Source organism: Fukomys damarensis, unplaced genomic scaffold (genome assembly GCF_012274545.1).
Source record: "Fukomys damarensis isolate Sample0158 unplaced genomic scaffold, DMR_v1.0_HiC HiC_scaffold_6, whole genome shotgun sequence".
Classification (NCBI taxonomy): domain Eukaryota; kingdom Metazoa; phylum Chordata; class Mammalia; order Rodentia; family Bathyergidae; genus Fukomys; species Fukomys damarensis.
The window spans coordinates 10,617,734-10,642,624 of NW_022900918.1; the positions used below are offsets into that span (position 1 = coordinate 10,617,734).

The 24,891-nt window shown below is 39.6% G+C and overlaps 1 pseudogene; it reads right to left on the bottom strand.

The window, feature by feature from the left end:
* Positions 1-803: 803 nt before the first annotated feature.
* On the bottom strand, positions 804-24,633 carry LOC104861072 (annotated as a pseudogene).
* Positions 24,634-24,891: the final 258 nt, after the last annotated feature.

Sequence of the window (24,891 nt, forward strand, 5' to 3'; positions counted from 1 at the left end):
CCCAGGGAACCCAGACATACGAGCAGGTCTTGATTATTCTCTTCATGACTCCAGAGTATTGCCTGGAGAGTGGCCACAGAGGGCAAATCAGGATCAGCACAAGCAACTTCAGGGAACACAGAGGCTGACCGAGCACAAGGGAAAATGTACAGCCTCTCCTGATGGGCTGGGAGTGCCCATCACAGCATGTGAACAGGGACTTGATGACCAGGGTCCAGGAGTTTTGTACAGCAAATACATACCTGGAGTGGGTTGCTGACCTCTGAGGTCCCTTAGCTCTGGAATGGGAAGTGATACTGGCTAGCAGAGATTCTTGCATTTACTTAAGAACCAAAGTGATCAATGCAGTATTTCGACTCAGGACTACTTGACTCATGACACCATTCCCTGTCCTTTATGCCACTGACTTTCACAGCTTTCTTCCCCTGGGTTGACCTACCCACCCTCCATGAACTGTGGAGCCTTTAAAAGCTGTGTGCTCCTTTATGTTTTGCAAACTGGATCAACAGCAGGTACTTAAAACCATAGGAAGGTACCAGAAGGCAGAGGCCTCCAGTGTGAATTCTTATTTGTGCTGAGAAAGAGCTGCTCCCTTACTCTTCCTTTACCCACCAGTGCAGCAAGAACAGGGGCTTTAATGGTGGGCTGAGAACTTAGACTAAGGCCAGCAAGAGGATCGTGAGGGCATTGAACAGTGGCCAAGAGACGGGGAGAAGGACACCAACCTCTGTGGTTCTACTCCTTGAGGCTCTTTGTCTCTTCTCAGTACTTAAAGGAAGTCTGCAGGAAGAGGGTTGAGCACATCACAAACTAGTGTGTGACCTGTAGATTCCCATAGTCTCCTGGGCCTTTTTAAGTCAGTTCAGTCCTTTTCCTGCTGGTTAATGTCACTGAAGACAGTCCCTACTTCCATGTCCTCGGAAGCAAATCCTGTCTGGGGCTGGAAATCAACTGGTTTGAGGCCCTGGCACTCAAACTTCACAACTGTGTTGAACTTATCATTGTCTTCATCATTACAAGACCTGAAGATGCTACTCAAAATCATAGTGGAATTTTCCCACGCGCAAAGCTTGCCATATGTACCGGTAGAGGCACTTCCATGGCCTCCCTTCAGTGCCACACTGTCCGTCAGTCCATCAGTATTGCCACTTCTGTGACATTTCATCACAGTTGCACATTCCATCTTCAGGTACCAGCAGAAGTCCTCACCCAGGGGCTACGGGTTGGTGATGTTTTCCAGTATGGCTTTGAGCTGCAGCATTATTTTCCTCTTAGAGATCTGGCTTAGTGCAGCAGCTGCTACTTTATCTAATTTTTTTTTAATTTAGTCATTCTAACAGATATGTGATAATAGATAATGGAGTTTTAATTCACATTTTTTTCTTTTTTAATCTTATTGAGTTTATTGGTACATTTTAGGTATACAGGACAGTTACATTCATCATTGGGATCTTGTACCTTTACATGACAGGTCTTGGTTCTCATTTTTCCCTATACCCCTGCCCCCCTTCACACATTTTTTCTAATGGTAATCATGTTGAATATTATCAAGGATGGAGATGGGTTGGCATATTTATATGCTAACAAATTAAACTACTGTACACTTTTATGAATACTTGACAAAAGATATGAGACTCCTTGATCAAAGAAGGACTAACAACCATGGCAGTAGCTAGAATATCAATATCTGCATCCATTTCCTAAGTAGCATTTCCATAGGGTAATGTGACTTGGGCTGGGTGATACCAGCATATGTACCTGATTGAGTTCCAAGAAAGGAACCCTGAGTTTAGAAAATCTAAATATTTTATAATAGGCAACTACCCTGTGCAATTGTACTATGAAAAGAAGCACCATCTCAGTATTCCAAGGCTGTTTGCTATACAAATGTCCTTGAAAAGATTGTTTGAAACAAATGTAGCTGGTGCTTCTGATCCAATGCTTGGGGCTAGCAGAGAACAACATTCTTGTTCTTATGGAAGTTCCAGCATAAAAGAAGAAAGAAAGGTAGGTTCTGGAGGAAAACTGGCCAATAGTATGTGACAATGGCCAAGCATGAAGTAATGAATAGGGGCGAGGCTTGGTCATCATGATGGCAAAGACCAGATAGGTATGACAAGGAGACGTTTAAACATACATACCAGGATTCACATTAATTAAGGAAGAGAGAAAAGAAACAACATCCAAATGTGTGTTTTGTTTTAAATGAAATTTTATTCATAATTTTTAAATCTTTTATTTTTGGACTGTTTTACTTAAATTAATACTTTTGCAGGGCTGGGGATTTAGCTCAGTGGTTCTGCTGCCTGCCTTGCAAGCACAAGGTCCTGATTTCAATCCCTGGTACCAAAAAACAAAAAACAAAACATAACAAAAAATTAATTAATACTTTTGCAAAATAAAAATTAGATATGGCTTCAAAGCCTGTATTAAAGAAAGTTATAAAATTTGACATTCTATATTAGAGAAAGGGTGCTTATGTGTTCCATTTTAAATGTAGACTATTCAGTTGGTGATGTTGAAATCTTTTTTGTTATCACATTTATTTTTTATTTTTTACAGTTTTATTTCCACTTACAAATTGGAGGTGAAATATATGCTTTCTAAAGAAGATGTGGTTTTTCATAAAATGGAATACTACTCAGCCATAAAGAATGAGAAATTAGATTCATTCATAGGAAAATGGATACATATTGAGGATATAGTCCTAAGTGAAATAAATAAGTCACACATATGTGTAAATACTGAATAGTTTCTCTGGCGTGAATAAACTATAATAGTACATAAGATTCTAATGAGATAATTGACAATGTGAAATAGGAAAAAAAAAGGCTAAAGGTGTAGGGAAAGTGGGAAGGGTAGGGGAAAGGTAATAAGGGAAAGGAAACAGGAGAAAATGAAAAAAATGGAAATAAAATGTTTGTAAATGAGGAGGGGAGGAGGGGGTGAAGGGAGGGCAGGGACAAGGGGAAAAAATGAGAACCAAGACCTGTCATGTAAAAGTACAAGATCCCAATAATGAATGTAATTGTATTGTATACTTAAAATGTACCAATAAACTCAATGAGGAAAAAAAAAAAGAAATATATGCTTTCATTCCTTTCAAAGGGAGATTGGCTGTACCAGGTAAAGGCTACAAACATAATTTAAAGTGAAAGTTTCTTTGTGAGACTCTTTAAAATCAGAATTATTTACTTCTTATAAAAAATAAATGTTTCCAACTTTAGTTCTCAAAAGCACAAGATAGATATGTTTTGAGACAGGGGCTTCAATAATCTGGTGGCGATGGAGGTAAGATTATAACAGATAAAGGAGAAATCACTTTCACTTTCAAAACAATGTCTAAGACAATATTTTCTTTCCTGAAAAATAAACATTGTTTCAAATGAATTCTTAAAGCAATCTTCTACTTCACTGAGAACTTTTTTTTTGGGAAACTGAGGCTCAAGAGACTGGGCTGGCTGAGGTTACATAGGTTGGCAACCAGCAGAAATAGAACTTGAATTATATTCTTCTTTCCAAAGGCTTTAAACCCACCATGAAAGCTCCCTTGTCATAAAAGGAGCTATATTGTAGCTCCCTTGTAGACCTGCCTACAAGAAAGAAAAAGGACCTTGTGACATGATGAAACTCAATCTGATTTTCACTGGAGGTTTCTAGGGCTGATCCAGCCTCTTACAGAATGCTTCTTCTAGGGTTCATTGCAGCCATCAGTACAGAGAGCTGTGAATCCCCAGGGCAATTCCACCCATGCTCTGTCGGTCAGTCCTCTTTTCTGCCAGATGCCGGCCATTAGTTTCTTCTCTCTTGCTCTGGGTCCCTGTAGAGATATCCTTTGATGACGCTGCCACCAGTTCTGACAGATATAGTGCTGGTGCTCTCCACAGCCTCCCTCATCAGTGGCCACTCTGCAACTGTGACAAAATCAACTGTCTCAAAGCTGTTAACCTACAGGAAGCTGATTTCTCAGGAAGGCTAGCCCCATCCTCCAGAGCTCCAGGCATCCCTCATTGCCAAGGCTACTAGCATAGGGATGCCGCTTTGTACTCTTGATGTGTATCCTTAATATCCAGGCAAATTTTAGTGAATCCCATCTGTTTCTGTTATTTTTATTTATACACTATGCTTTTGGCCAAAGACTCTTAGAAGCTGGTAAAATATCTGAGAGGCAGACATAATGTGGTTATCACAATATCTTTTCCCTTTCCTACATCAGTTTGTATCTTGAGTCCTTGTTTATTACTTAAGATGAGTCTCTCCTAGGATTCCTTTGGGACCTTCACTCAGCCTTAAAGGACTCATTGCTGTTATCCTGCAGAGGTGTTTGCGTTTGCTGAAGCTGAATTTTAAACAACCTCACTGGAGATATGTGTGTGTATTCTCACAAAATTAGTCACTCTTCGTATTTCTATTAGAGCAGTCAGCAACATTCCCAATATGCATATTTCCTATATTTTTGAATCATAATAGCGGCTAACATTTATTTATCCCCATAGTCATCATTTCACTTAATACCATCAGTAACCCCAGTGTTCATTTTATAGATGGGTAAATAGGTGCTCTAGGAGATTGAACACCCACCACCAAAGATCACTTATCCTGTAAGTAGCAGCAATGAGTTTCTACTCCAGCTCTTCCCCCAAAACTCAAGGTTTACCTCTCTTTCATGCTAGTAGAAAGATGTTTGTTATAAAGTCTGTGAGGAGACCCTTTAAATTGTTTATTTTCATTTTAATATTGCTTTTAAATTGACATTATTGTGTATGCATTTTTGTAAGCCCAGCTTTGTCTTTCTCATATTATTTCTCAACTTACATTCTTTTGTAGAACAAAATTTTGCTATAGAAAATATGCCATAAGGCAGCTCTGATAGTAAAATTATATAAGACATAGTTTTTCTAGACGTATATACAACTTACCCTCATTTTAATTAAAAATAATGGAAAATGCTTTCTGGGCTTGAATGAAATTGCCCTTTTAAAAAAATCACAGAAAAATCTGGCCAAATAGTACATCATTCTCTCACTCTGAAGGTTACTAGTAGAAACCCCAGGACAACCAGAGTTGCAATGCTCTGGAGCACTATGGGAAAATTATTCATTGTGGGACTCAGAGGGGTCTACTGAGGGAACTGCCACAGTTCAACTGCCTGAGCCTACAGATCTTCTGGCTGACTGTTTGGTTTTCCACGTGTGTTAATAATTCACCTCAAGGACTTCTTAAAGAGTATTTATTCCAAAAATAGAGATGTGGAAGTCAGCCTATACTGCTGGGTAATAATTCCATCTCCTATAACTTTCCCATAGGAATAAATCTGATCAATGTCACTATTGTTGAAATTATACAAGTGAACCAGCTATACAGTAGAATTTCCCCCCGGCTCCTGCTCTCTTGTTTTCATGTACTTTGTAACCTGAGCAGAAGTTTCCATAAGGAAGCAGAGTTTCAGCTGAAGTTACCAAGTGACATATTGAAGATCTTAAACACAGAAGCTGCCTTTAGACTTTAAACAAGAACAAAAGTCTGTTGTGTTCATGGTTGACCCACACAAAAAGTATGCTTAATTGGGGATGGGAGGTGACAAGGGTCCTTCTCTCATGTGAGGATCTTTTAAGAAGTCCCCTGTCCTCCATTTTGATGTCCCCAGATGACAGAGCTACCCAGAGAACATTGCACATGAAGAATCTCCATTCTTTGGCAATGATATTTGCTCATGATTATGTAGGCAGCATGATTTACTTAGGAAATAATATCCTACTGCATCGATACCCACCTAAATATAAGCTGCCCTCACATACATGAAACCAAACAAAAAACTGAGTAGTTATCTAATACTTCTGGTTAATATTTCCATTTTGAAACGAAAGTGAGAAGGCTTTAAATTTTTTCTAGAATAATTTATTTAAAGCCATGTAACTATGTTAAGTTATACTCAAGTGGCCAAAACTTCTTTTCTCACTTTTAACTTTATTCAAAATTGCTTACTTCTTATCTTTCCCATTTCAATTTTATTATGGAAATTAGTAAAATGTGAATATTCTGGAACCACAGCATTTAATAGAATTGAATCAAAAGAAAAAAATTTTGCCTAGAAGTTTTTGACATTTGCAGGTGATCTTTTCATTTGTTTTCTAAGATAATTACTTGAAATCTAACTCAAGAAATAATTTTATAGGTCTTGCTTTGGATAGTAGATCTATTAAATTCCATTTAATCTTCATTTTTACAGCCAAACTGGTTACACACTGAGGAGGAACTTTGATCATGAGCACAGCCTATTTCTATAGAAATTGGGAAAAATTCCCTGATGCCCCCATCTATTACATCAGGGACATTTTCCTTCTATCTTGTACAGGGTAAATTTGCATAAAGGTCACTTGGAGGCTACTAAGAAGGGCACCCTTGTGTATTCTAAACTAGCATTAGGTGCTGGGCTCAGTCCCTTGCACAAGAAAACAAAGCTTGGCTGAATGAGTAGGTAATGGCTATAACCATCTAGGGAAATAATTGCTAATTTGTTTAAATTGTTGGATTTTGCCTGTTGGCATTTTTATTCTCGGATGGGTGTGTTGTTAAGTAGAGATCATTGTTCCCATTGGAATCTAGTAATTCTGAAGTGATGCCAGCATGGTACAGCTCTAGTTGCAGGTGCTCCAACACATCCAGCTGTGTATAGCTGTGCTACATGCATTTCATGTGCTCCCTCATATCCTTCCAAAACCTGTACAAAGTGCAAGTCAGCTCCAACATTATCCTAAATTATAGGTGAAGAGTTTAAGCCACAGAGACATATGTTTTGTGGGCTTGTTGAATCTGGTCAGTGGAGAACCTAGAACTGAAGGGAAACAGAACTAACATGCATTGAAGTCCTCGTACCTGTTTGGCACATTACACAAACATTTCATTTAAACCAAAATGAAGCTTAGAAAGGAATTATACCTCTGCTTTAGACAGGAAGACTAGAGTCTCAAAGCCAGGCATGGTGGCACACACCTGTAACCCCAGTGATCAGGAGGCTAAAGCAGGAGGATTGCTGCAAGTTCAAGGCCAACTTGGGGTACAGTAGTGAGTTCAAGGCCAGTCTGGACTACATAGAGGGACCCTGCCTAAAAAAAACAAGAATCTTGAAAAATCAAATAATTTCCTAAATATATTTAGCCAAGAAATAAAAGTAACAAGAGAGAAATCCAGAATTCTTCAAAATCTGTCCATTCAAGATAGCAGCCCCCACCCCAGTGTCCCATGTAATTTACCGTATCCATAAAGAGAAGAAAAAAATTCTTTGGCTTAATGGACGTGGGGACCCAGGAGTTGATCCTAACTTCTAGGGAAATAAAGTGTGATTATCAATTTCTTCTTTGTTTGGAACCAAGCTATCTAAAGAGATAAAGTTTAAATGGAATGTATATTATTTCCTAGGCCTGTTATAGCACAGCCTCATGAATTGCAGTGGCTTAAACAGTAGAGGTACATTGTCTCACAACTTTGTTTTCTGGATGTCCAAACCAAAGCTATTAAGGGCTAGCACAATGTGAGGGCTGTGACACAAAGGTCTCTTAGGGACTTCTTTCTTTGGCTTACAGATGAGCAGCTTCTGCCAATGTTTTTTCACATTGGTCTCTCTTTGCATGTCTATTTTTATGTCCAAATGTCCCCATTTTATAAGAACACCGGTCATTTTGGATTAGAGTTCATCCTAATGGCCTAATGTTCACTTGGTTACTTATAAAGACTTTGTAAATAACATCGCTTTGGAGGTACTGGGTGTTACAGGTCTCCAACGTATCTCTTTTTCGGGGGTGAGAGAACACAATTTAATTCATAACAGAACTGAATCTCAGATTCTTCAGGACATGAGGTGTATTAGGCCTATGGCACAGCCCAGGCTTCTGGGCATCTCTTTTGGCATTTAACCTTGATGATCAGGCTTGTTTAGCAATAAACCACTAAAAAAAAGAACAAAAACATATAGAATGCCTTATTCTAAATACTATAACGTGTAATACTGAACATCTCCCCCAGCTGAGAGGTATGCGTTAGCGCTTTAGCTGAGCTTCTGATCCCCTGTCATGGTGACGTCTTTCCACAGTGCCATGGTGCTGAGTGGGCTTCTGTTACAACTGAAGGAGCTGGGCTGACCTGCTTCATAAGCAGGAAACTGAATTCGTTTCTCTCTCCTTATGCTCTTCAGAAAGATCTCTCACTGTATCACAAGTGGTTTCCATACTGCTTGCACTTACCTTTTGAATAATGAAAAGCTACACTCTTTTCTTAGAATGTTTTATCTTCATATTTCACTTAGTTGGCATGTAAAAGAAATGCAACTTTTATATTAATCTGATCTGCCAAGATGGTGCACAAAGAGACAGGCACATCTGGAAAACACTTTTATTACAAAGATATTCAAGTAAAGATTTATCTGTAATCCTTTTCAATGTTCAAGGACATGGGTTCTGTTTGATAAGATACAAAAGTTCGCAAGAAAAGAGATAATGTAGATCTCTGATGCCAAATTGGGGATAAACGTTGCTTTGTTATCTCAGATGATAACACACATGGTACTTATTGTGAGATGTAGGCTAAATTAGCAACAAGGTGAATAAGAAACTGAAAATAAATAAGAAAATGATAAAGTGGAAGAAGGCTTGCTTTATGCACACATACTGCCCGTATGTACATACAGAGAGAGACAGAGAGATCAAGAGAGATAAGCGAAGTTCTGTAGAAGTATTTTTGAAACATTGATGGCCCACTCTTATACAAAGACATAATTAAGTTAAAAAACAAAACAAAGCAAAACACCTCTGTCTGCAACCCAGGATGATTTTTATTTACTTTTACTCCAAGACCCAAAGAATTGGAGTTATTAAAGGTAAGGGATTTCCTAGTAGTGGGAACACAGACATAGATGCCTAAATCCTTCCAAATTCTGACCAAGATCTCTCATTAACTGATACTCAGTACTTGGTTTCCTGGACTAGTTTCCTGTCTGGAGGTCTGTTTCTTCCTAGTGATGGGCAGGATGAATAATCTTGTCTTTTACACTACATCCACTCCTGCAGAGTGGTGAGGCCTTACCCTTGTACGTCCCCAGTGAAAATCTATGTCAGAAAACAGCATGAGGGATGTACACTGTCTCAGTCATTTTCTTGTTGCTGAGATGCAATTCTTGCAACCACAATTTAAAACAGAAGAAGTTTTATTTTAAGCTCACCATTTTTTAGAGAATTTAGTCTACAGTCAGCTGGCTGCAGGAGAGGACTGAAATGGTGGTGCTGTGGCCAGCTTCTCTGAGAAAGGGGGCTAGGCATCCCCAGTAAGGATCCTCTGCCTTTCTTTGGGTCCTTGCCCTCACTTTGGTGAAGAATAAGGAGTGCAGCTCTTAGAAGGAAATGGGAAAGACAAGACTGGTATAGAGGAAAATGAACGTTTATTTAAAATATGGCAAAGACAGAGGAAGCAGGGGAGAACAGATCTTGGTAGGGAGTGGTGCCACAACATAGGGAGGCATCCAGTTTAGAATGCACAGTGAGTTTGAGCCTAGCCATACTTACAAGGGTAAACTGGCTTTCTGATTGGTTTAGGTCAGGCCAGTCAGGGATTTAGCCTTTGCTTCTAGGAAGGGAACAAGGTCAGTTAAGTATATTTTAAGCATTCAGTGTGCGTGACATCTTCATAAGGATACAGTAGGATATATTTATTTTCAAGAATGTGGCACACAGATAATCATGTGACATTTATAACATTGTCAGCCATCCAGACCTTGCCCTGAGTCCCTGCCTACATCCCTCTAATCTGTCCCTGCAGTAGAAGGGGCTAGTGGAGGAAAGCTTCTCAGGATACAGTGGCCAGGAAAAAGAGCTGAGGCTGGAGAGACAACGCTTCCAACTCATACACCCGGTGACTCCTCTCTTCAGACCAGGCCTCACCTTCCAAAAGTGCTCTCAGCTGCTGAACTCACGAGTGGTTGAATCCATTGCACCGCCATGGCCCATTTACCTTCCACAAGCCCCGCCTCTGAGCAAATGAGGCTTTGGAGAGCCATTCTTGATGTGAACCCTAACGCACACTAACAGCCATGGGTGTGGGGGTACTTCATTATCTTTGTTCTTTTGTGCCCATCCATAATGCTGTTGCCAGCATGGATTGTACCCATTTGCCTCTTTGTTTTATGAATCTTGAAATAGAAGGCTGCTAACTGTCCTTTACTGTTGAAATATGTTGAATTTGGGGATGGCAAAGCTCACAGACCAAGTCTCAGTGTCTGTATTCCCCTCACTCTCCATCTCCTGATCACTCATGGCTATCAGCAATTTTCAGAAACCACAACCCAGGAATCTCTTACTTTCCAAGAGCCAATCCAAACTCATTTCTCTTTCTAGGCTTCCTCGCCTCTAAATCAGCTCATTTTTCAAGTCTAAAATTTCAGAATTGCATATGAAAGTGTGAAAGATGTAGGTCTTAATCTTTCACTTGTTTGTTTTAGTTTTATTAATGTATTTTTATTTCATTTATCTATTTTGAGATGGCGTCTTACTATGTTTCCCAGGCTGGCCTTGAACTCATAGGCTCAAGCAATCCTCCTTAAGAGTTCAGATATAGGCATGAACCACCACACCCAGTTACAGTTGTTATACTGCATTCAGTTACGTATCTCTCCTTTACAGACAGTACACAACTCATATTTGCCTTTTTGAAAATGATTCCTGTAACTGTGCAGTTATTAATATTACTTTCTAATAATATAATCAAGTACTATTTTAAATATTTGAAAACACTCCTAAAATATGAATTGATTCAGAATAATTTATCCCGATTTTCTTATCAGTGGGGTAAAATATTTCATCACTTAACCAATTCTGTAGGTTTCAATGACTTGTTTTTGTTTTTGCTTTAGTGTTTTGGTACAGGGGATAGAACTTGGGACCTTGTGCTTGCGAGGCAGGTGGTGGCACCACTGAGCTAAACCCCTGGCCCTCAGTGGCTTTTTAAACCTAGTCTAATTTTCCTCAGAATCTCTGATCTTTCATGAGTATAAGAAAAACCATAAAATAGAAAAAATATAGTATGACAAATAGTGATTGATAACTGGTAGTATGCTAAACTGGGTTTTAGGGGAGTTATATGTGTTTCTGCAGTCATAATATGTTTACGCTCTTGTCTCCTTACCTATGTGCTGCAGAGGTTACAGAGGATGATTTGTCATGAGTTAAAAAAACTGTCCATTACAGCTCTAAAAGGAACACATGTGTATCTTTATATGTACATATTACCTATTCAATAGAAATATTGAAAGGAATCAAATTATCTATAAAGAAGCTGTATATTAAATTTCCCAAAGGGATATTTTTATTATGAATCCCATTCCAGAGCTGGGCCCATAGCCCTGAAGGTGGATAAAAGAAAGTCTGTCTTGACGTATGTTGTGATGAGCTGTAAATACTGGTTTAAAGTAAAATTTCCAAATAGTAACTTTTTGACAATATACAAAGAATAGGAAAAGCTTCATGATCTTCCCAAAAGAAAATTTTAAGTATTTAGGAAACTAATTAATACACTCTTTAAATGTCTTTTTAATCAGAGATTTCTGCTGAAATAGAATATGGATAAGCAAGATTTACATAGTGAAGGCAGAAAAAAACTTTTATTTACATATTGCCATAAATTGGGGCCAAGTAACGACATCCTTTTCATATTATGATTGACATTGTATCTTATGACTCAAAGAACCAAAACAAGGATTAAAGAAGTTATAACAGTTCTGAATATTTTAAATGTGAAATTTCAGAAAGTTTGAATAGTTATGCATGAAAAGTGAGAATAAATCACACTTCCTGTTTCTATTGTGATCACAGTCGACATGCCAGAGGCCATCTGAAAGTAGGAACAACAAAAATAGTGATATAACTGTAAGGATATAGAGGGGTGTTGTGATATCCAACTCCCTTTTTCCTATATGTGATTACTTTACCAAGTCCTGTGGTCTGGGTGTCCCCCATTGGAACATTGTGATTAAAGGTGTGGCCCCAGGGAGTGCTGTTGGGAGGTGTTGGAACCTTTTGGAGACAGGGCCTCACAGGAGCTCCAAAGGTCAGTGGGGACCTAGGAAGTTTTCATGAGAGCCCATGGTAGTTCACAAGCACTTCTGTGTTCTTACAAGAGGATCATCACAAGAGTATCAAGGCTGTGGTATGTACCTGTAATCCCAGCACTTTGAGCGGATGAAGCAGAAAGATCACAAATTCAAGCCCAGCCCAGGGAATTTAGGAAGTTAGAAAGACCTTATTTCAACAACAGCAACAACCACAACAAATATTTTAGAAGTAACAAGGCTGTCCCCATCTATTCTTCTTTCTGCTCCTGTTAGAAATGCAATAATTTGATCCTACATATTCCCACCATGTGCCACTAACCCCCATCCTAACCAAAGGCCAAACCACCACCCGTGGACTTTGAGCTTTCAAAAGTGTGAGTTACATAAAAGATCTCTCTTTACAAGTTAGCTGCCTCAAGTATTTTGTTGTAATGATGCAAAGCTGACCAACCTACCAGTTTACAATAAAATCGATTAGTGAATTAGTTCCATAGGTTATTAATGGCAAGCTTGCCATGATTGACTTTTTGGTGTCATCTTTCTAGGGACACACCAGCAAGGCATCTCTATAGACTAAGAAGCTACTGGGAAGAAATTTGAAGCTAAAAGAAGGAAACAGGAAAATGTCCTGCAACTATGTCTTACTTTTTTGTCACTGGAACAGAATACCCAACACCCTGGGACTCTCTTTTTATATAAAGTCTTTCAAAAGAGTCTACTTTTACCTTTCTATACTGTTAAGCCAGGAAAGGATCAGGCTTTACTTATTTCTAAGACGCTCTCAAGGCAATTTTCCTATGTCTTTAACAACCATGTTTTCCTTTGCTCTAACTTTGCAGGAACTTCCTTTGTGGCTGAATTCCAAACTTCTTTTCTCTTTTGGCTCTGATAATTGCAATTGATTTTTCACTACAATTCTGGCTAAAAGTTGCCATCAGTACCAATGCCACAGCCTGAATATTGGTCTGCCTTGAAATTTCTTCCACCAGATTCATTAGTCTGCTGCCTTTAATCTTGCTAACCTTAATCTCAGTCTCCTGCGAAGACTAAGGACATGGGCAAAATGCAGACAAATTTTCTACCATAGCCTAATGCATATTGTCTAGCATCCAATTGCCAATGAAATCCTTGTTCCTAACTGAAATATACTGAGCCAACTCTTTTCTGTCCATATTTCTATCAGCATTCTGGTCTTCTCAGCTCTGACTAGAACCTCCCATCAAGCATTCTAGTGTTTCTCTAGCTAGTTTCACCAAACTTTTCCAGAGTTGTCCTACAAGTTCCAGAATTTCTAAACTCCACAATCTGGTATATCATGGTGTCTTACTTACTTTGTCATCATTGAGATACAATTCCTGACACACAGCTCTGAGGAGTAAAGGTTTATTTTGGCTCAGAGCTTGTAGAGGCCTCAGTCCATAGTCTGCCAGCTCCAAAGTAGGGTAGAATGGCAGAGGGCACCACAAAGGAAAAGTGCTTTCATGGCATGGAGGCAGGAAGCAGAGAGTGAGATCCAGAGAAGATCTGGAGGATGGTCATTCCTCGATATCATGCCCCCAGTGACCCACCTTGAACTAGGGTCCACCTCCCCACATCACACTTATAAATCCATAACTAGACTAACCCACCGATGAGTATCACAACTCTATGATCCAATCATCTCCTTAAATCCCCACCTATGAGTGCATGAAGCTTCTGGAGGACATCTAGATGGAAGCCACAACACAGAGCAACAACCCCACTTCCCTGGCACTAGAACTTGTCTTTGTCACTTTCTCGTTGCTGGGACAAAATACCCACCACCCACAACTTTAAGGAGGAGGAGAGGTTTATTGTGTACCAGGGATCAAATTTGGGACCTTGTGCTTGCTAGGCAGGCAGAACCACTGAGCTAAATCCCCAGCCCTGTCTCATGGCTTTTTAGAGGATTCAGTCCATAGCTGACCGGCTCCAAGAGGGAAAGCTGTGATGGGGAAAGGCTGGGCAGAGAACAGCTGCTCCCATCATGGTGGCCTGGAAGCAGAAAATGAGGGGAGAAGCCAGGGAAGAAGATATACCCTTCTAGGCCACACCCCAAATGACCCACCTCTAACCAGGCCCTACCTCTTAACAGCAGATTCAGCTGCTGTACTCATTGGAAGATGAATTCACTGATGAGTGTAGCACCCCAATGATCCCCTCATCTTCTAAAGGTTCTGTTTCTGTGTGCATGAGAGTTTTGGGGGGACATTCTAGATCTAAACCATGACAAACTACAATCCCAGACAAGATTAAGATTACTTTAAAAACTAACTGATTTTAAAAATGGCGTCTAAATTTTGCTTGTAAAAAATTCCCTGGAGCTGTAAAACATATGAAAGTTCATCAAAACCATAGGCGTTCCAGACATCACCACCAGCCAGACGTGTTAATGTCTATACTTAATAGGCATGAGCAGCTTCTCACTAACAAGATCCCACTATACATGAAGCTGTATACATCTCTGTTCTATGTGTAAGGAGGAATCTATATACTTGTGAGGAAAGGGCACCGATAAGTAACCTAGTAACATTGTTTAAGGGTCTCATAGATTCAATGAAGAAAATAAATAAAAGATTCAATATAGGGCAATGGGTAGAATTATAGCAGGTAGAATTAGGTGTTATTTGTAGTATGATCATGGATGGCCGGGACTAGAAATTAGGAAGGCTGGATTCTCACCCAACTTATGTCACCAATCTGTTGATTGATCTCAGACAATGGACATCTGTGGACTGAGAAGACTGTTCAGACTATATCATTACAGAAAGCTTTTACAGTCCTTGGCAGGCAGAATGCCCCCCCACATGTCTATGCTCTAATCCTTGAAACCCATGAATATATTGCAAAACACAGCAAAGAAATTAAGTACCTTGAAATGGGGAGATTTTCCTGGATTACTTGTATAGGCCCAGTCTAATCACCTATAATCCTTATATGTAGAAACTATTCTCTGGTTACAGAATAGGAAGGCAGAAAAGGAATGCGGAAGAGAGATGAAGCAGAAAGATCAACAGAAAGGAGAGCTTTGACACGGGAAAGGAGCTTAGCCTCCATTGCTAGAAAGTTCCACACAGAAGGAATAGGAAGGAATGCATGCTGTCTCTAAGAACAAAGGCTTGCTCCCATTTAACAGTAAGGAAAGAGAGACTTAGTACTGCAAATCCAGAGAATTGAATTTACCTCACATCCTGAATGAACTTGGAAGCAAATTTACTTACATATCTTCCACAGAGGGGATGGAGCCTTGCCAACACCTGAGTGTAACTTCGAGAAACTCTAAGCAGGAGATTCAGATGAGAAGAACTGCAAAAAATAAACTGGTGTTATTTTAAGCTGCTAAATTTGTTGTAATTTTTACAACAATAAAAGAAAACTAATGCACAACCACCAAACCAAAACAATGGAATCAACTTCTTGTCCTTCCCATATCCCATCCTGTACAATCTCTCTTGCCATCTCTAAATGATCAATAATTCCTGCTAATCCTAACTTCAAAATATATACTGATCCTACCTTCTCATCTCCTCAGAATTTAACTTCATCTCTCCTTGGATTGTTCCAAAACTCATTCCTCTTTTCCTGTTTTGACTCTTAACCCTCAATCTGTTCTCCGAACTGTAAATAATTCATTTTTTTAAAAAGTTTAATCATGACATCTCCTTGTATACAAGCTTTCAAAGAGTCCACATATCCATCAGATTCAAACTCACCTTCTCTCCATGCAGCAGTGACCCTTGTGTGGCTCCCATCTAGCTTTCCAGCCTTTGTACCTGCTTCTCTGCCTTATTCCTTAGCTTTGTCACCTCCTATTACATTTCTAGCCTGGAATTCCAACAAATTCTAAAATTCCACATTATAATTCCAACCTGCCAGAATATTATAAAGGTATATTTGTCAAGATAGGAGGATAAAATTTGCTTTATGTAATAGTTTGTTAACTTGATTTATAACTTCTATTTAGATATAATCTGCTCGACCTCTGATTGAACTCTTGCTTTGAACCCCACCAGTGGCAGACAGATGTTTCCCCCAACACACATATTATGACTCCATGTTGTTTCTTCCTGTGTTCCAGCCTCTTCCCCTGCCTGGAAGGGCCTGCCCCCACCCTTCATTGACTGACTCTCCCATGTGGCTTAGGTTTCCAGTTGCCTGCTCCAGGGAGCCTTCAATCACTGTCCCTCAATGCCCCCTCCTACGCCTCATGTGCAAAGGTAACATGATTGACTAAGTCTCTCCTACACTGTAAGATGAAGAAAAGAGATGACACTTTATCCATTCTGTTGTCTCACCGCTGTGGTATCTGGTGCACGGTATGGATTTCATTAAAGTTTATAGCACTGAAAGCTCAAAGCAAATGGTAAACACTGTATTCTGAATATATTCAACAACCATTTAAGGAATAATAGCACAAAAAAAGAGAAAAGAAAATCACTGGAAAGGAAGATAGGAGATGTGGCAAATCTCTCATTCCAGGTCAAATAATAGTAATAGTTAACATTTCTTGAACAATAAATATTTGCCACAAGCTGTGATGAGAATTTTACATGAATTATACTTAATCCTCCCACTCTGCAAGGTAGGAACTGTCATTATCTTCATTTTATAAATGAGGAAACTGAGAGGTACAGAAGCTAAGTGATTTGACTAAAAACCCACAGCCAGGAGACAATAGAAACTAGAGAAATACCAAAGCTTCTAAATATGTGTTGCTTCCCGATATCCCACACACATAAGAAAAGGGCTAGACCCACAGTCCAGTTTTTAAAAAGAGACCTATACAAATGGTGACTCTTAAGGGCATGCATAAATACTGGTTGAAAATGAATTGCAAGGAACAAATAAAGGACATCTGAAATGTGTAAATAATAAGACTAACAAAAGTGGGAAAGACAGTTTGGATGACAGTAAGAAAATGATAATGTGTTCTGCTGACATTGAGCAGGGGGTGTGTCCCAGAGGAATCTGGGAGGTCTTCTCTGGAGGCCCTCGCTGCAGTAGTTTCTGGAAACTTCCTCACACAGGATGTGAGAAGGGAATGTATGGGGGCTGAGTTGGTCTTCAAATTCAAAATGTAACACCAACACAAGTTTTACATTAAAATATTTTAAGATATAAATTGTTCTTCACAACAGTTTTTCATTTAAAAAAGGAGTTGCCATGTTTCCTAAAATGTTACTTAAGGACATTTTACATGCCAACTTATTGGACTAAATTATTATTTTTTAAGTCAAATTTAGAAAAGTAACAATTTTGCAACTTGGGGAAACTAAGTTTGTGCCAAATAAGCAGTAATATGTGTATCAGGGGAAAAAAAATCTCACCCACAAGCTTTGTGAAAGAAAATTTTCTAGCATATTTTGTTATAACTGAGCTTAGTATTTAATTCCCCATTTGGCAAAATGGCTGGAAATGGGATCTCAGCTAATACAGTGTGGTCTTGCATACTCTTTTACCTTTCCTTTCACTCCACAGGATTAGGTCTAAATTTGGGATGTCTCAAGGCCTGGGCAAGGGCCCTTTGCAACCCCAGACCTCGAATGGACCTTCCACCCCTCCACTGTCTGTCTTCTATGGGTGCATAGCATCATCCCCTTTTATCTGAGTAAAAGAGTAGGATAGAGACCTTGGTGAGGTTGTCAGAGCCCTGTCTGCCCAGCACTGCTTCTGCTCCCCGCCATGATGTCTGGGAATGCTGAAGACTTGTTCCCACTCTAAAGTCTAAGGACTCGGATCCACTTTTCTCAAGGATTTTCCAACTGCATCCAGGGCTCGTTTGCACCTTCTTTCCCTAGTATTTGATTTACAAGAAGCAGGTCACAACAGGCCCCTTCCCAGAAACCAATATTGTCTAAACTTGGCCCCTTCCTTTTGAACTTCTATTACTTCTCCATCCCACGTGATCTCTAGGTATCCTAGGGCAAGAAATCTTACATCACTGCTCTTACATCAATATGCACTGTTCTTTTGTCTCATTCCAGGTTTAAGCTTATGAAACACTAAAGCCAAGAATAAACTTTTTTGACTGGAAATTCTCCTTTCCTATAATACCATGTACAAGAAACTCAATCTGTGTAGGTTAAAGAAGCGTCTGTGATGAAGTGGAAAGGGGACAATACAATAAAGTTACAAAACACAATGCCACTGCCACAGTTCAGATTGGGAATCAGGAGACTGGACATGGGATGATGGGTAGCTCATTTCCTCTTAAGGCCTTGGTTTTTCCTATAATTAAGAGTAAGAACAGACAATCTCCCATGCTCTCTTTTGAACTGAGAAATTTGACTTTATCTGATTTTTAAACTTTTTTCTTACAAACATAGTTGGTATGATATACAGTAGATAGCATGTATGCTATAAAATGCCAAGGCCATGTTTTTAGTTTTCAATCAGTGTAAGAAGAAAATTCAAATAAGAGTCTAATTTCAGCTTTGAGGTCAGGTCTCCCTGTGTCTTTTAGCAATTTCTTTAATCCCAATTGAATTGAGTTTAAGAAAAATTATTGCTAAGAATTCTACCAACCCTTGAAAGTGTTTGATTCTATACGTTTTATCTTAGCTCTCAAGTAGGAATAATAATATTTGTAGTATCTATCTCACAGAGTTAATATAAGAATCAAAGTTCTTTTAGTCAACAGAAGCTACAATTTTGCATTTATGTAACAATTCACTTTAAGCCAACCATCCCTGTCTGTTTCTAGCTCCAGGAGTACAAGGAAAATGCCTGTCCGATTGATTGCTCTATTTCTAGTACCTAGTAGAGATCATGGCACCTCATAAATCTATCAAATAAGAAGAATCAACCACACATAGAACACTGAAAACAAATATCAACATCTCAACCCTGCTTTCTCAGAGAAAAAGATACAGAACATATGGCCATGTTATATATCAACCATTGCTAAAAACCAAACTCCCTTTCTGTGAGAGAGAAACATTTTGAGCCACTCCAAGTATGGGGCCAGACCAGCAACAGCAGTATCAGCTGGGACCTGGTTAAAAATGCAAATTTTCTTTCCCTACCCAGCAATGAACAGACAGAAACTCTGAGGGCAGGGCCAGCATTCTGTGTTAACAAGCTCTCTAGGTGGTTCTGATGTACACCAGAGTGCAACAGTCTGTTTCCAGCAACTTTCTTTATGTATTACATGCATATTCTTTTACTTCTCAGGCCATAATTAAATTTCTAGCTTGTATTTTAAAAATAACAATTTTATCAACAGTAAGAATAACTAATGCTTATTAAGTGCTTTATAGTGCTCTAGGGATTTGACTGTAATTCACAAGTCTCACAGAAACTTTAAAGGTAATGAATATAATTCTATTTTATAAATTTAAAAAACCAACATTTTATTAAATTTCTCCATGGGCTGTAAGCTAATGCTTCTAATCTCAGAAGCCTGATACTGGAGCTGGGCTTTTAACTACCACATACCCTGGGTGCATGCCAGTCACCTAGCTGAAGGTAAACTCTTTATGGTTTGGATCCCATTATGTAGTGAGGGACATAGGTCAGCAAGTTAGTAACGCTGACCTCCACATTTACAGGAACAGTGACACCTCTTCCCAGGAGACTGGTCATGGCATGTCTAGTGTTGAGATCAGATTATTCTGCAAGAATTATCTGTGGACCTTTTTGAATGCGAAGATGAAATTGTTTCATGTTACCTACATAAATTTCAGTGAGTGCCAAAAACATTACTTTTAGTATCCAGACTTAATGCTAATTTGGCATTTCTGGAAATACTTGGATATAGCATCCCTTGTTTCTTGAGATTCATTTTCTCTATCCCCACTGCAAAAGAAAACTTTAAAGATGGAAGAAATATATTGAGGTGGGATATGGGAAGGGGAAGCTTGTATAAGAGGAGAAAAGAAATACCATGTTGATGTTTTGTCCTGTCTTTTGTGGTTGCTGTAGGAACTGTCTCATGTGAAGATTCAGGAGTAGGCAGGGAGGTTGAGGCCCACCTATGCAGAGGGTCACAGCAAAGGGTGCAGCAGGATTGGGGGACTGCATTGGCTCTGCACATGTGGGCCTGGGGAGTGCTGCTTACAGGGGAGGAAGTCGGCAGAGAAATGGCACATGTGGTTGGCATGACTCATATTCAACAAGAGGCAGGGAGGACAGCAGATGGATCATGGTAAGAGACACCAGAGTTCCCAAAGAGGCTGTGCTAATAGAGCTGGGCTTTCTCTGAGGGCTCTCCTGGGACTTAACTTCTCAATAGCAGTCAGGGTGGTCTCTTTGAGGGACTCGGTCCATGGCAGTAAGGAAGAGTGGAGAACACGATTGACTGAGTGCCTAGCATGAAATGCATTTGCTTCTTCTTTTACAAATACTGGTATATCCCTCATACCCAGGAGGAGGAATTAAATTCCTTGTTTCACACGTGAGGATGCTGAGGTTCGAAGGTATTAATTAACTTGTCCAAAATCATGAACTGGTCAAGACACAAAGCCAATCAACTTTCTCCAACTCAGGTGGATTTTGTTTTTGTTTTTAATTTTGTTGTTCATTTGTTTGTTTTTCTAATCAGGTGCTGTCTCTTGGAATGACAGGAGGGAGAAAAGAATAGAAAATTTTAGAAAACAGTGCTATACCCCAAGGTTAAATGGGACACTTAAATGAGACTGGTTATCTGAATTATTGCTCTTTTTTAAATGATCTTTTGGGAGAGCTTAATTAGGTCTATTGGTGGAAGTAGTTTTGAAAAATAGCCCATGAATATAAAATGTTGCTCTTTTTGTTTGTTTGATTTTTTGAGACAGGGTCTCACTATGTTGTTGAGACTGACCTGGAACTCACTATGTAGCCCAGGCTGGTCTCGAACTCACAGTGATCCTCTTGCCTCAGCCTCCCAAGTGCTGGGATTATAGGCGTGTGCCACACCGCTCAGCTAAAATATTAGTCTTTATCACTGTTACAGTTCTGCATCACTTAGTGGTGGGAATATGAGCTGGAAAATGTACTATTGGGTGATTTCATCATTGTAAACATCATAGAGGATTTAGACACAAGAAAAAATCAATTATATAAGATAAAAGTAATAAGGAGTATATTTTTCAAACATGCTGCTATACTGACTTATTTTTAATATTGAGAAACGACTAAGATTTAAGAGGATGAGATAATCTTATTGGGGCAGAATGACACAAAATAGACAAGATTATCTCATTTTTTAAAAAGTAGAAGTTAAAATTTGCTTTCCACAAGAAGCACAGAGGACTTTGTTTCTATGAGTCTGGGGTATCCTGTGGATGCTGTTATTAGCAAAAGAAGTATTAAGAATTGTGGCCAAGCCGGGGATTTGGCTCAATGGTTCCACTGCCTGCCTTGCAAGCACAAGGGCCCAAGTTTGATCCCTGGTACCACAAAAACAAAAACAAACAAAAAAAGAATTGTGGCCAGGATGTCCTAGGATACCCAAATACTCAGCTGGTCCCAGCTGTCCTCCACTGCAGGTCTCTTGGTGCTGATGGAGAAAAGTGAAGCAAAGTGAAAGGCACTGCACTATACTTCAGGGGACTGAGTTCTAACCTCTGTCTTTGAGTGCTGACCCCTAATGAGCTGGGCACGGTAATGCAGAGGACTCCTTTCCCCTAAACTAGTTAGGCATGAGCATGATGCTAAGTGAAAGAAGGCAGACACAGAAGGCCACACACTAGATGATTAAAGAGCAGAATGGGCAAATTTACAGACACATAAAGTAGATTTGTCCTTGTCAGAGGCTATGAAGTAGAAGAATTGAAAAGCAACTGCTACTGGATCCGGAGTTTCTCTTTGGAATGTGGGAAATGTTCTAGAATTAGTAGCAGTTGTTGTATAAACAGTCAATACACTAAAAACTATTGGGTTATGTGCTTTAAAATGGTAAATATTATGTTACATAAAGCACACCTCAATTTTTATTAACATAAGAAGGTTTGGGTTAAAGCAGGCTATAAAAGTGATTTTGATTTTTGCATTTTTCCACCTTTGCCACACTGAGCCAAAACTCAGCTCTACTTGGTTAATAGTAGGGGAGGTGAGAATCATGCGCTTCTGTTGCATCAGGGAAAATGAAATCAGAACAACAACAACAAGAAAAAAGCAGAATATAAAAGGGCATGTTTGCTTCTAGAGTTTAAGACCGTGCTGGCCTGGGCTGGGAAGAAGCAGAAGTCTGACTACCAATTGTGTGGAAGAGAAGATGTGGAAGGAGAGAGAGCCGGAACTAAAGTGAGGTCACAGGAGCTGTCTCTCAAAAGTGAAGACTGGCTCTGGCCTGGAAGAGCAGATGAGGGACATGTGGATAAGTCAAGTAATGCTTGTCCTGTAAAAGATATTTTCTATCCAATGCCTTGAGAGCAGACAATTCCAAATCAAAATTTTTCTTCATTGGAGGAGCATTGAAAGAAAGAGAAGGATTCCTTCTCTTCGAGTAAAATACATGTTCCCAACTGCAGATTAGACAGATGAAGAATGCCCGTGGAAAAAACAAAGGTAAAGAAAATGAGGCAAAAATAAAACTAACTGCCAGTATTTTCTGTTATCCTCTAACCCTTTTTGGTATTCAAGAACAACTTGTGTCAGGGAAAGTAGTTAGGAGAAAGTTTAAGAAATAATTGGTTTTGAATAAAATCTAGTCTCCAGGGGAAATGAAGAGAATCGAGGGTTTAAACACCATGTCAGAAAGACTACATAACAAGGTTCTACTCTATGTCATTATTCTCGCCTTAAAAAGAAATCCTGATTTGGAGAGGAAGAATAGAATTGGGAAGGAAAGGAGAAATGAGGACCTGAGCTTTGTTCCCTCCCGCTCTCGAGGCATGTGGGAAATGGCAGAGTCTGCGGGAGGGTATTTAGATAACCTGGAGACAAGACCCAGGCTCTTAAAACAGAAGAGGTCTCCGAACTCTAGGAATGGTTTCCTCCTATGCCCTAGTCGTTAGGGTCTTAGCCTGGCTATACTCTAGACTCCAACATGGCTTGGAAGAAGTGAATTGCTTCTAAGAGCAGCACATTTCTGGCTCCTAGGATCAGTACATAAAATAGGACCCTATGGAGAGAGACCAGGGTACTGACGGCAGAGGGCTAGAGGGGACAGCTGCAATCTCAAGGAGCACAACCTTCGACAGATGGCTCAGTCAGTCCTCACCATACCCCAAGTATCAGCAGCACTGACTGTCCTTGTCACTTCCTTCTTCGTGGGGCGTTTTCTCCAACAGTTTCTCATCCTCCGCATCTTCTGATTCCCTTCCTATCTTCCTGATGTCTTCTTCAGTCTTTAGTGAAACTTCGTCTTCTATGCTATCTAGAAAATCTTGGGGCTCAGTCTTATTTTCCTTTTCCTTTTCCATTTACAGATGAATATTTAACCTTTCGGTGAATGCCCCTACCCTGTGCATCAAATGCCACCATGTCAGGGAGGCTTGTATTAACCACTCAATTTGAAAGAGTAGCCCTCAGTTAGGATTTCCTGTTTCTACACATGTGGGACTATTTTTCCCACATGTGTAATAGTAATTATTACTACCTAACAGCATGCAAATATATATATATTTGTAAACATATGTATGCAAATATATATATTTGTAAAAACACAAACTTTGTTCTACTTGTTTGTTGTGCTTGTTCTATAGACCATAGTCTAAAACAGTGTCTGTCACGTAATAAGTGCACAATGAATATTTCTTGAATGAAGAAATTATATCTCAGACCAAAAGTCCTTTTCCAAATCCTAAGGCAGGGTGAGGAAAGGATGGAACCTCAGATAGATTAAAATTGATTTCTCATTATTCTTGGTGAAAAGGAATTTGTATTAGAATTAAAGAAAGTTTTTTGGCAAGTTTGAGATTTTAGCTTTATAGTCACAAAGAAAACTAAAGCTCAGGGCTGGAGATTTAGCTTAGTGGTGCCACCGCCTATCTTGCAGGCGCCAGGTCCTGAGTTTGATCCCCGGTTCCAAAAATAGAAAGAAAATTAAAGCTCATTTGAGTAATTTATAGTATTGCATAGTTCTCAACTTTTTATTTTATTAGTTCTCAACAAACTTTCACCTGAAATGGCAGCAAATTCTAAAATACGAGGTGTGAAGGAAAACTACCGTGAAAGGTTAAATTTCAAAAGAAGATTTATTACAGTAAAGGCCAATTGCCATTCATTCCCTCAAAATATTCCCCCTTTCTTTGGGCACATTTATCCTATAATTCCTGCTTCTTTGGGAAGCAGTTCTGGAAGTCCTTCTTCTTCATGAATATCTTTAGTGTGTTGTCATGGCCGCCTGAAGGTCTCAAATCTACTAGAAAACCTAAAGTTTTAATATATAATATCCTATTTAATCTTACCATGAGGATAAATGCATTCTTTTTGTTTAATAAATGTTCATTCAGCATCTCTTCAGGCTCAGTAGTGGAGCCAGAGCCCAGTAAACCGAGGCGGCAGGCGTGGCAGTAGGTGCTCTCTCTCCGAAGGCCATCGAGTCCACCGAGACGAGAATACGACAGTGAGCTGCCGTGGAGGCCACATCTGTCCATGGGCAGAAACATCTGTCTCAGTCTTGGGGAAAAATGGGTGTAGGACTTGCCAGCAAAGGCTTCCCAGAACTCAAGACACCCGAGGACAAAGAGGAGTAGCCAACAGAAGAGGGCAGGTAAGGTGGGCTGGCAGCACCAGAATGTGGTGTGCTGTATTCAGTGTGCTACAAAGGCAGTAAGACAAGAGAAAGAAAATGAATGGGGAGTGGAAATTTCAGTACAGGAATAAGGTTCCGATGGTCTGAAGACATGGCTGAG